Source organism: Eptatretus burgeri, chromosome 10 (assembly GCF_056783735.1).
Source record: "Eptatretus burgeri isolate ZD-2024b chromosome 10, Ebu_testis_v1, whole genome shotgun sequence".
NCBI lineage: Eukaryota > Metazoa > Chordata > Myxini > Myxiniformes > Myxinidae > Eptatretus > Eptatretus burgeri.
The window spans coordinates 42,598,303-42,611,126 of NC_140970.1; the positions used below are offsets into that span (position 1 = coordinate 42,598,303).

Consider the following 12,824-nt stretch of genomic DNA (forward strand, 5'->3'; position numbering starts at 1 on the left):
AACAAACAATGTATTCATCAAATGTGAACGATATTCGTAAACATGTTCAACATGACTGCCATTTTGTCTTTGCACTTCCTCGAACCGGTGGATTAAACTATTCTCGACTCTGCAGTACAAGTCCCCATGGATCCCACAACGTTCACCCTCAGCTCAATGAGACTGAGGCCATTGTGTTTTGAGTTGAATCATCAAATCTCTCCATGGAGAATAATCACATGTATTAAAAGTCAGGGCTTGCGCGTGGGGCATGTCATTGTCCATGCCAGTGTCAGCAAAGTTGAGAGAAATGACACCATCTCCAAATGCGTCAAGGGGGCTCTCGAAGTAAGTGGAATTGCACCTTCGTGCCTGAACCATTGTGGGGCCATGTTTAAACGCTTATTCCACAAACGTGATAAAACGTCGTTTTGAAGCATGCTAAGATAGCAGGCCGAATTAATTAACTCTTGGTGGTTATTGGACCAATTAGGACATCCCCAAAATGTACTGAACCATTTTTCCACAATATCATCATGCGATGCAATACAATGCACGGCGCTAAAGGCCCGGTCACACCTTGACGTTTTAGCCAGCGATGGCAACGTATTAAAATGTATGTAAAACGCTGGCTATGCCTGGTGTTGGCTTAATGGTTAAGGTAGTGGGCTTGGGATCCTAGGGTCCTGAGTTCAAATCCTGCTCAGCTGTTGAATTAACACCAGGTGGGGTTGACTCTGCCTGTCATCCTTCCGAGGTCGGCAAAATGAGTGCCAGCATGCTGGTATACTGTGTCGGAGTGGCGACCCATCCAGGATTGTTCCCAATAGCCAAGGAGACTGCTTCGGTGGCACCAACGCTCTGCACAGAGTATGGTCCTAATGGATGGATGGAAAACGCTGGCTGACGTTGAACTTTTGATGTTTTTTTTTTAAGATTCGGACATATTCATAACGAGTTGGTCGTATGCATAACATATTAGTAATGGACACAGAACGTTTCGTTGTGTTATAGCTAACTTATACCAACGAATGCTGACCTGTTGTCGGCCTACACAACCGATGCCCAACAATAGTCTAACTTCGGCATAGCGCGTTGCACGCATCGCCGACGATGTCGTGACGTAGCCTATTAAAAGGCTGACGCACAACGATTCGAATCATAACTGCCGGAGAAATGGAAGTGTCAACATCGTGGTCACACCTTGGCGATCTTGCCAGCGTTTGCCGACCTAAGAAAAATGTGTCTAAAACCTTGGGGCACGTCAAATACGGTATGAGTAAGTTTGGTATACGTGAGTAGAACGCTAAAGTACGCTATCATACGTCCTAGTAAGTAGAGTACGTCAAGAAATTTTAAACATGTTCAAAATTTTATGACGTACTCGGCGTATGACACACGTTCCGCATGCGATGGGGATAGGTTTTACACACGATATGCGGACGCTTACACACGTCCACAAAGGCTACTTATAAGCTACTCATAAGTCGAAACACGTCGCGGTAATGTCTTTTTTTACGCGAAACTTATTTCTAACTTATGTTTAATGTGCTTTGAACCAATTCTTTACGTAGTCCCAACACACATCGACGTATGTAGACGTATTCCAATGACGTCTTCCGGTCGACAAAAAAAAAAATGAACGTGTTTCTAGGTTACAACTGCCATATAAAGACGTGTTCCCAGCGGATTTGGGAATTGGTATATAAAAATGGTGTTCATAAAAGGGGAACCCAACAGTGTTTTCGAGTTCCTTTTTGAGTCGATGTCCATGTCAGCAGTAACAGTATCAGTATTAGTATTAGTATTAGTATTAGTAGTAGTTTGTTCATGTTGGCAGTAGTAGGTGAGTGTGAGGGGGAGGGTGTGGGTTATGATGGATCCTCCTTGCGTCCGCGTGTCCACGGGTAGGTTCATAGGCTGCCACTCAACGATTTAAATGGCTGCATCTCCACTATTGAAAGTAGATGCTTGCGCTCAACAATTGGATTTTTTTTACACTCAATGACTTTTAAACGGTACCACTCAGCCATTTTCATTGTTTACAATGAACGATTTAAATTGCTGTCACTCGCCTTTGTTTTTTGATGCTGAGGTTTTGAAATTTGAAGCGTTTCTTCTGAACTTGTTAAAACGCTCAAACTCGACTATTTTAAATAGACGCTGCCAATGGATAATTGGAATCATAGCCAAGCTAGACATCGAAGTGTGAACATCCTCGTCATGCCGAAGAAAAGTTTGAAGAATGCTGCAAATAAGTGTCCTGGCCGTGGCCGTGGACGCTGACGCAAGGACGATCCATTATACCGACGTCTTTCAGCCTATGAGTAACTTAAAAGTAACGTCTGTCGATGTGTGGCAACGATCGCGTAACGTGCCAACAACACGTTAATCATAGGTTAGAAATAAGTTTCGGGTACGCTAAACATTACCTCGGCGTGTCTCAACTTATGATTAACTTAAAAGTAGCATGTGTTGACGTCTGTCAACGATCGCAGACCGTGCATACAACTTGTGGCCAGCGTAGCGGAACGTGTGAGTCATACGCCGGCATACGTCGTGAAATTTCAAGTATGAAAACATTTGAGGACAACCGAAAAGTACAACGTTTAAAGCCAGCGTACAACGACGTATGGCAGTGTTTTTCAGCGTGCTCTCAATGTTATCAAAACTTACCCATAACGTATTCAACGTGTGCCAGCGTTTTAGAAAAAAAATTCAAAAATCGGCATACGTTGGCTAAAACGTCAAGGTGTGACCGGGCCTTAACAATTGATCACTGCTTATCAACCGGAAAATAAAGGAAATCTGTCATCGTCTTGTGGGCCACATGGTGTTTGGTTAACTCATCAGTTGGGCAGGACTAATCTGATAACTACTATTTCTGATAGAAAAGAAAGCTGCTGAAACAATTCCCTGGTTTAAAATTCCCATGGGTGGTTTGCCATTACATTGCCAGTGAGTGAATGGCAATAATTTGGAATGCAGTTCAACACTGTATCAAAGAAATGGTCGTTAAAAGCAGATAAGCACATCAAGTTTGAACTCGACAAAACGAGAACTCTCCACAAAACATCAAGAACATGATGGTGCTTCCCTTATCTGCCTCGCCCATATTGAAACTCTTGCAGTGAATTGCCCTGTTGAACACCAGGGATTGCTGTTTAAAACAAATAAAATCGCCAAACGGCATTCAAAACTTCCTGTCTATTGACCCAGATTCTACATTTCCTTGAACAGATTCCATATGGCTGCGGACTACAGCTTGGCACACCCCCAGCTGAAAGGAACTGCAATATGAGGCAAAAATGGAACAAATAAAATGTGAAAAAGAGATTCCTTTACTGCCAAAAACTGTGGAGATGAAGACGTTCAGGGACATGAATATAGAGAGGCACACTGAATGAACATACATAACACATTCCCAGGAAGTGTGAAACGGATTTCAATGCAATCGAGTAAAGCCTATTTATGACTGGGACTGGGAATATGACAATTGGAATTTTAAAAATGATGATAAGAGAAAGCAAGGTAGGGGGTTATAGGTGCAGTGGAAGAGAGAAAGGAAATATGTTTTGGGAGGGGTAGGGAAAGGGCATGTATGGAGTAATGGTGTGAGGGGGGGTTGGGAATGAGGTTAACAAGCTCAAATGAGCTAAGATCCTCGTCCTCTTAATGATGACGTCATAAAAACGAATATGACGTCATTGTGATGTGTCAGGTTTGGGATAAATTATCTGTGCTAATACCCGGCTTGAGTCCCACAAACAAAATTCAAACAGCTTCCATAGTTTCGGAGATAATGGTATAGGCGATTTCCATTAGCGGCGCTATTATGACGTCAACTTTTTTTCTAGGAAGAATTTCCGAAATCGGAGATGGTTACTGCCTGCGCGTGGGCTTTCTGCATATACATGGCAAGTTTCACGAAGATCCGATGAAAACTCTGGGTTGTGAAACAAAAAAATGTCAAAAAATAGGAATGACATCATAAAAATTGATATGACGTCATAGTGATGTATCTATCATATGTGCGGTAATTCATCTCTGCTATTGCCCTGTTCGATTCCCGCAAACAGAATTCAAAAAGCTTGCCTAGTTTCGGAGATAATTTTTTAGCCGATTTCCATTAGTGGAGATATTTTGACGTCATAACTTTTTTTTCTCAGAGGAATTTTCAAAATCGGAGATGGTTACTGTCTGCGCAGGGAATTTTTACATATATATGCCAAGTTTCAGGAAGTTTCGATGAAAATTGTCGGCTGTGAAACAAAAAAAGTGCACAAGAAGATGATGAAGAACAACAACGTGAGTAAGACTTAGAGATCCTCCACGAGGATCTAAAAATCTCTAAAACAAATAGGGGTTTATCATAACTCCAGCATGAACTGAAATGGGAAACTTCAAGAAGAATGCAGTGCTGAACAACTTCCTTAATACCAGCAGTAACCATAAACTTTACCATATTCAACCTAAACTTCCCTTTACATTATCAGATACCTGCTTATATATAATCAGTATCACTACAGTAGTCAGTGCATAGACTTAGAAAATTATCATTTCTCAATGACATGAGAGACACATCAGATCACAATGTGGTACATGTGCTGTAATACAGTACAGTGGTGTGTACGGGGGTTGATGCAGCTGTTGTATTGCTGTTTGTTCTTTTGCTATCATGCTTCATCCTTTTGGCGAGTATTCAACTTTGAGGGTGCGACTGTGTAATGAGCTCAATGGTTAACAAACATTGAACATGCTGTTTCGCCATCTTGGCCCATCAAGTGTGACTGCTCCAGGTCACAATTATTGGCACTTGGGGGTTTATTTGCCATTGAAAAAAAAAAAATCTATCACCTCCGAGATGGTGTGCACAATTGCCTTCCAAAAACAATATGGACATATAATTAAAAACCGAGACTCTATAATGCAGTAACTGCTCAAAACTTCCTGTTTATTGCCCCCATCATTGCCTTGTTTTATTGATCAGATCCCATTCAGCTTGCATTACAATAACAGATGTGCTGAATGTGCAGAAATCTTCGAGTCAATCTCGGTCAATTGACGGGATGCAAGTGTAGTTCATGCCTCTGTGATAGCTTTGCCCTTTGGCCTATCAAGCAGCATTCTCCATAATGGATTGAACTGCAAATTTATCGAGTCCATTGGCATCATTTTTACAGGTGATCAAATATTTTCATTTTATTAGCATTGTTGGGCTTCGTCTGAAACGGGGGGGGGGGGGGCTTACGGATTTGGTCTCGATTTGCGTGTCCGTGCGTGATTGCATCTGCAACCATATCTCAGAAATGTATGGACCAATTTTATTCGTACTTGGCACAAAGGCAACACGTGTTGGTATACATACGCACATGATTTTGTTTTGCAATGCGATCAAAGATGGCTGACTGACGGTCATTTTAGTTGTAAATTTTTTTTTTTTAAACCCCGAAGTTGAATACGTCCTCAACCATTTCTCTGAAATGTATTTACCGATGTTGTTCAAACTTGGCACACAGATAATGAATGATGACTTCAATATGCACGTCATTTTTTGTTTTTTTAGATTAGATCCAAGATGGCCGTTTTGTTACTTAAATGCGTCACCAACCATTTCTCGGACATGAGTGATCCGATTTTGTTCAAATTTGGCACAAACACAGTACACGGTCCTACACTTGCACCTAACTTTATTTTGCGATCTGATCAAAGATGGCCAACTGCTAGACTGGTGGCCATTTTAGTTATAAATAAATAAGGACTAGCCATTTAACTTTGTACAGCAAAATTACTAAAATGGGAGCTATGACATTTCATGTCTTTTTTTTCCCTTGTTTTGTTCAATTTTGTGCTACTCTGTTCATTGTAGATGTGAGTTATTCGGAACTCCGAGATTAGCGCAGAGTACAATAAAGTAGTACAAGTAAAATGTACGATGGTTTTAATTGTCAGGTCAGGTCAGGTATGGGAGCATGTGCCGAAGCAGCGCGTCGCTGCGTCCACTTTCCACCGGTACTCCAGGGGCCTCTGTCTGGCCATCCCCCAGGCAGATGCCAGGCCCATCCCCATCTCCTTGATATGCCGATCAACCTGCTGCAACCACGAGGCACGTGGTCTGCCCATTGGCCTCCTCGACTCATGAGGCTCCTTCGCTGAAAGAATCTGGTGAGCAGGATCAGCATCAGGAAAACGAGCCACATGTCCACACAACTGTACTGACGCTCACAGACGATGCAGGCAACAAATCTCATTTGAGTCTCTCTCAGCAACCGCTTGTTGAACACAAAGTCTGACCAGCATAAGCCAAGGATTCTCCGAAGAGACCTGGTACCAAAGGAATTAAATCTCATTCTACGATCCCTGGTCAGAGTCCAAGTTTCCCATTCATAGAGCAAGACTGGAAGCACCAAGGACCTGAAGAATCGGACTTTAGTCCTCCTGCACAGGTACTGGCAGCACCACACCCCATGATCCAGTGAATCCATGACTCCCCAGGCCTGACCCAGACGTCTGTTGACCTCTAAAATTCACAGCCAGCAGAGACATGAATATCACTGCCAATGTAAGCAAATCTCTCCGTGACCCCAACATCCTCACCACAAACAGGCACAGACAGGATAGCAGCATCCAATATGTCATTGAAAGCCTGGATCTTAGTTGTCATACATCCAAGTGATGCACTATTCAGTATAACTGAGTAATCAAAAGGCGACATTGTAGAAGCAGCAGCTTAAACTAAAAATAGAGGTGTATTTGAATTGGGGACACCAGTAGTGCCTACTCATTGCCTCACTGACCGGTTTAATTTAAAAAAAACCCAGCAAGTTTCACTTCACAAACATATTGCATGTGATTGAGACTCAATGAGGATGTAAAATGAAGGGAAATATGTAAACAAGAGGATTTTTTTTACAACACGTATTAATTGTTGTTGTTGCTGTCATCATGGCTGTGGTTGTTTGTATGCTCCTTCCATGTACTATTAGATATTTTTCTACTTCTGCGAGAAATATTACTCTATATAATTTTGTTTGCTCCTTCTTTGTCTATCACGTTTCATTCTAAAAGGGTTCCTGCTCTCACATCATTGGAACCGCTACGTTAAAGCTCAAGGTCTTGCTTCTTGCTCTTCCCTCCTGGAAAGGACGACTTTTAAAATGGGCATCTTTGTGCTTAAACGGACACATTTTTGTTCCAAGTAAATTGATTATTAGCTTTCCAACGACACCATTTTTGTTATTGTATGACAGCAGGAACCCGTTAGGAAAAAAAACAACAACGTGCTGGATACATGGAGGGATGCTTCTTGTTTTAGTAATATATTTCATTGTCTGAATTGGACCCTATTTGAATTGTCGGCATTTCATTGTCTGAATTGGACCCAATTTGAATTGTTGACATTTGATTGTTTGAACCGGACTCTATTTGAATTGGTGATTTTCTGTTGTCTCAAATGGATCCTATTTGAATTGTTGGATACTAATTGAGTAAGTATTTGAATCAGAAAGTTAACTATTTTATAATAGTAGTTCGATGCCCCCTTGGCACAGCTGAAATGCATAAAAAAACTTCGTATTATCCCTCCAATCCTCTGATCGTTGTTGATAATGACTGATGTGGCATCAAAGTTTCTGCCTAGAATATTGGTCCCCAACATGCGGCCCGCGGAGCCCTATACTGCGGCCCGCGAGGACTTTCCAATCAAAACACATTTTCATGGAGCAATTTTAAAGGGTTTACACAATGCCACTGCCGGCCGGCGCCGTGACCTGAAAAGCCTTGCACAATGCCGCTGCCGGCCACTGCCGATTAACCGCCGGGAGGAATCAAATCAATTTGCATCAATAAAACAATAAAATGCATCAATTTTTTTCTGGCTCCCAACATCCTTGGGAGTAGTGAATGCGGCCCGTGGGATAAAAAGGTTGGGGACCACTGGCCTAGAATTATGAATAATCAGCTTCCATTGTTCTTAACTTTTGTAAGGCACCTCGGAATGATTACAACCGCGTGATGTTCATGCATAATTGTTTGTGATTTTCATGAAGCATGCTTGTTTGTCATCTTTACTTCTCGGTTCATGCTTCTCTTTTCTGGTATATAATGAGTGTACCTGTGCTGTTTTGCTCTGCCTCTAACAATAGCTTTTTACCGCATGCGGTGAAGGCTCTATTTATAGTTCAGTGAAATTGGACTCCATTGTAGGCCTACTTGAGATATATTTGGAAACACCGCCAGCCCTGGAATTACTAACCCTGTCCACGTTTCCAAATGTGAAATGGAGGTGCTTGAATTGCGAATTGTTGATATGCAGGACAGACGAATAAATGGACACACGCTCAAGATTTGCGAAGACAAAGTGTACTTTGCAATTGCTGCTGTGTCATTACCAGAAAATGAAAGGGGAGGTTGCCATGAAGACTCATCTGTCGTGCCATTGAAGATAAAGCCTGTGTAAGGCTTTGTGTTCGGAAACAAATCATGTGAGTCATGCAATGTGAATATCAAAGGGCAATTCGAAGCAACCGACCTTCAAACGGAGTGACCGGAATGTAAAACGTACGTCTGCTCACCCGTTTCTGCAGACATTACACAGTGATCACAAGACATGTTTCCATGGTTTCTGGTGCATGAACCTTTTCTTTCCTCGCAGGCATCATGCCACTGCTAGGATCCTAATGTGGGGCATCACTCCCCTGTGAGAAGCTTCCTTCTGGAAAAGTGTTGCTGTCATCATAGTTCTGAGTATTAATTAGACCTCTGGGACGATGAAGGAGATGAGAAAAGTCCTATTACCCCTTAGATATTTCTCTTCTAGGTAATCAGTGTGTGCATCATTGTTGTGCTGACAGAATATTGTGTTCATGTTCTGCATACCATCTTCTTAAGCCTGTCATGTACAGGTGTCTGCAGTTCTGTGAGAACGTCATCCTTCACCATCAATTGGAGTTTTGTCAGTTTTCTGTGTAACCCAATAGTGAATCATCATTCCAAGACTCAGACGCCTCAGTTGCCAATAATAGGTAGAGTTTACCATCACAGATTCTCAACCAATCGGCTATTTATTAATAGGACTGACATGACTCCCTATCCACATGATAACATCAGTAACATCCTTTGATCTGAGAAATGAGCAGTTTTGTAATGCTGAAATGTAATGAAACTTCTGAATTGATGAGTAATTTGATTTCAGTGTTGCATTGAAACAACATTTTTGTGAGAGTTGAGTAAAGCACTCTGATTGTGCACTAATTGAGCCCCTCAGAGGTAAAGTGGGTTACACCACATAATTAAAATTTTGCTAAAAGAGGGATCCAAAGTTCAAGTTCTCACTTATAATCCCATTGAATAAATTATCAGCATCAGCTTCAAGCATTTTGTTCAGGACTGTAATCAACACCATATGTGCATTGGACTTTGAAAGATTACTTAAGTGCACTTAGCTCAATTTGGCCCTGGATGTGGGATAGCCAGGATTACTTCCCAAGTTAGGGTTAGGATGTGAGATAGCCTGGTTTACTTCTCAGGTTTGGGCTGTGATGTGGGATATCCCAATTTACTTCACGGGTTAAGGTCGTAGAACCCATAATAATATAATGTACATGTACCAAGTTTGCAAAAAACCTCCTCCTGCAAAAAATGTAGTGGTAAACTATTTAGAATAGTGGGATTATCCCTGAGTCACACGAGTGGGGCAACTTAGCTAAATATAGCATAACAATTGTGCATTTTGTGAGGAAAACACCAAATTTGGCACACTAGTAGCCTATCATATTGTTGCGAATTCGCGCCCGCCGGCGTGCGAACGGCCACGTGACGAATCGCGGCACGTCACCCACCAGACGGACAATTCTGTCGTGACCCTCTCGGACTAACGCCGGGAGCCAGTCACGGGTGGGCCTTTCGGCCTCACCACGATCGTGCCAATCGGCCACCCGCGTGGGATAGGGTTGTTCGCCAAACTCGACCTACCTAAGTACCCACGCGGCTGGTGGACCGGGCGATCGCACCTCGCCGCAGGTCGACTCCAGACACGGGCCGCTTAAGCGATCCGTTCCGTACTATCGGGATAACCGAGCGGTGTTATCGTCGGCCTCGATGCTTCCGATTAATTATCGGGCGTATTAAGCCCACTACCAACCCTTTACGTGAAGCAAGATGGAGATTCAATTAAAGAAAATATGAAGCGAAACGGGAAAACAGTTCAACATGATGCACATTTATTCCGCGGCACACTGAGAGCACACATCTACAGCCAAACAGAATGCACATATATCAAATGCTACAAAAGGAACAATGACGTCGAGATACTACCGACTACGCAAGCACACGGCAACACTTAAACAGTTTTACTTCACAGATGGCGCCGACACACATTTACTCCAAAAGCAAAAGAAAAGGCCACCCTCAAAGACAAGGGGGCAGACGGAGCCTGTGGGCCAATATTTGCGCGGGACCTGAAAGAGCGGTTAGGTCCGCGAGACCGAGTGGGTCCTACCCACGTCTTCGTGATGAGCCGCGAATGTGGCAGCGCGGCGGTGCCCCGTCTTCGTGCTCCTTCGCGGGTTTCGTTGGCACCGCTTGGAGTGGGGTGGGAGCGGGGCCCCCTTTTCGCACTATCTCAGCGCGGGGGGAAAAAAACGGGGGGGGGGGAATTGTTGATGCTCTGGGGAAAGAGTATAGCTGGCTTTCTTGGGTCCCGTGACGAGCGATTCCACCGCGACCTCGTCGCCGACCGCTGTCTTCCTTGCCTCGGACCCGAAATCCTCGGACTCTTCCCCCAATTCTCCTCAGCCGACTGCAGCAAACTACCTGGACGCCCTCGCCTCCCGACTCCACTCCGCGCTCCAACTGCCTCGCAACAACAACTCCTGCGCAACAACTCTTCCTTCTCTCTGCCCCAAAACTCTCTTCGCTTTTCTGCCACCCTCCGCTCTTCCAAAACTGACTCTGCCTTTTCTGCCACTCTCCGCTCTTCCAAAACTGACTCTGCCCAGATTCGCCTTGCGCTCGGCGCTTTATAGGCTGGCAGGAGAACCCATATGCAAATTTCCCGATCAGAACGAGCTCGGGGGCGGGGCCACGCTCGCCCATTGGACGGAGAAAAAGGGGTGTGAATCTCCCCTGATCCTAGAATTTGCATATCTTGATTCCACACAGACGCGCCTGGAGGCGGGGCCAAACCGCCCCGCGCTTGCTGATTGGACGGATCAGAAGTGGGCGTGTAGCATTCCTGATCCGAATTCTCCTCGGAAAGGCCGCATTTTGCACTCGCGGCTCGGCGCGTGTCTTGGCCGAGCCCAGGACAGCCCGTCGCTCGGTGCTCACAGGTGGTGCGGGAATGGCCGCAGAAGGAGAGAGGTGAAGGTGGTGGAGGGTTTATGGTGGTTGTTTATGGCCATGGTGCCGTTTGGAATGGCGGTGATGCGATGTTTGCGGGAGCGAGTTGTGAAGGTAAAGATCGTGGCTGTTGGCGTTGTTGTTGTTGTGTGATGGTTGGAGCGTGGTTGGTTCAAAATAAAGATAGAACAGAAAAACGGCTATCTCAAAGTGTCGCAGCCCGAATGAATCACATTTATTCCCTCTAAACAACGGGTTTGGGGCTAACTACACATGTACTTACAGAGATATCTCACCTACGGGACCTGAATGGTGGTTTGCGAATTTCCACAACCGCAACAATATTATGAACAGATTTGGATATCGGGCCATCTCAAAATTTTTGATGGCAGTGGAAAATGGCTGCCACAGCCATCAGCGGCTGAATTTGAGATGGCCCAATATCCAAATCTGTTCATAATATGATAGGCTACTAGTGTGCCAAATTTGGTGTTTTCCTCACAAAATGCACAATTGTTATGCTAAGTTGCCCCACTACAAGACTTTATACACAGGTGAATGTACAGCTTTTTTTATTTACAAGATCGAAGGCTCCTCAAGGAGCAGCCACACACACCTGGACGTACAGACGAACATACACAACACAACACAACACAAGAATGTTAGCCATGAGAAAACACAGCCACTGTGCTTGGGGCCCATGACGTTAATGAGCTCTTCACAAATTGTGGACGACAGATAGTTTTTATGCCCACCTGCAGTGTTAGCATTCAACTTAATGTGTTCATCTAGGGATGGGTCAAACTATGCCAGTAGTTCCATCATCCCAAGGTAGTTCCCATTTGCTCGCGACCCAATAATCTGATCGTTGCCTCTAAGCGCAAGCCTGCACTCCGTGATAAACTTGATAACACTTACAGTGTGTTTCAAGACGCTTCGCCGGTACTTGGGCTGCTTTTCCACCTGTAAAGCCATACTGAAACCCACGCATCCTTTACAGAGCTTCGATCTTTTTATTAAAATGAACACGCAGTCAATATACATTTTAGAACTTTTTACTTGGTGAAAAATAACTTCACCAAGTATGTTGGTCTGTAGTCTGTCTGTCTGTCTGTCTGTCACGATTTCTGGCCACAGTTTTCAAGCAATCGTTTTGAAAATTTTTGTGTGTGTAGGTGGCCAGCCAAGGACAGCAATGCTTAATTTTGGAGAACATCCTAATCCAGATCCAGATAAGAGAATTTTTAAAGTGATTCTTCACCATTGAGAGATGGGGCCAAAAACAATATATAGCATGATATCTCAAAAAGTTCTGGATGAGTTTAGACAAAACTCGGTGGATGAGGTGGTTAGGTGACAAGAACAAGCCGATTTGATATTGGTTAAGGTCCAGATTCAGAACCAATCTATAAGTGGCACACAAAATGTAAACTATTCAGCCTGGCAGAGGTTTGTGCCCTCCCAAGTGCCGTTCCATTTCACCAAGTTGTCACTCTATGAGTGAT

At 43.9% G+C, this 12,824-nt stretch overlaps 1 protein-coding gene across 3 annotated transcripts in view; it reads left to right on the forward strand.

Moving 5' to 3' along the window:
* Window positions 1-12,824, forward strand: part of LOC147018412 (putative G protein-coupled receptor 153) — a 128,076-nt gene that overhangs the window by 41,222 nt on the left and 74,030 nt on the right. The gene's annotated exons all lie outside the window — the stretch shown is intronic.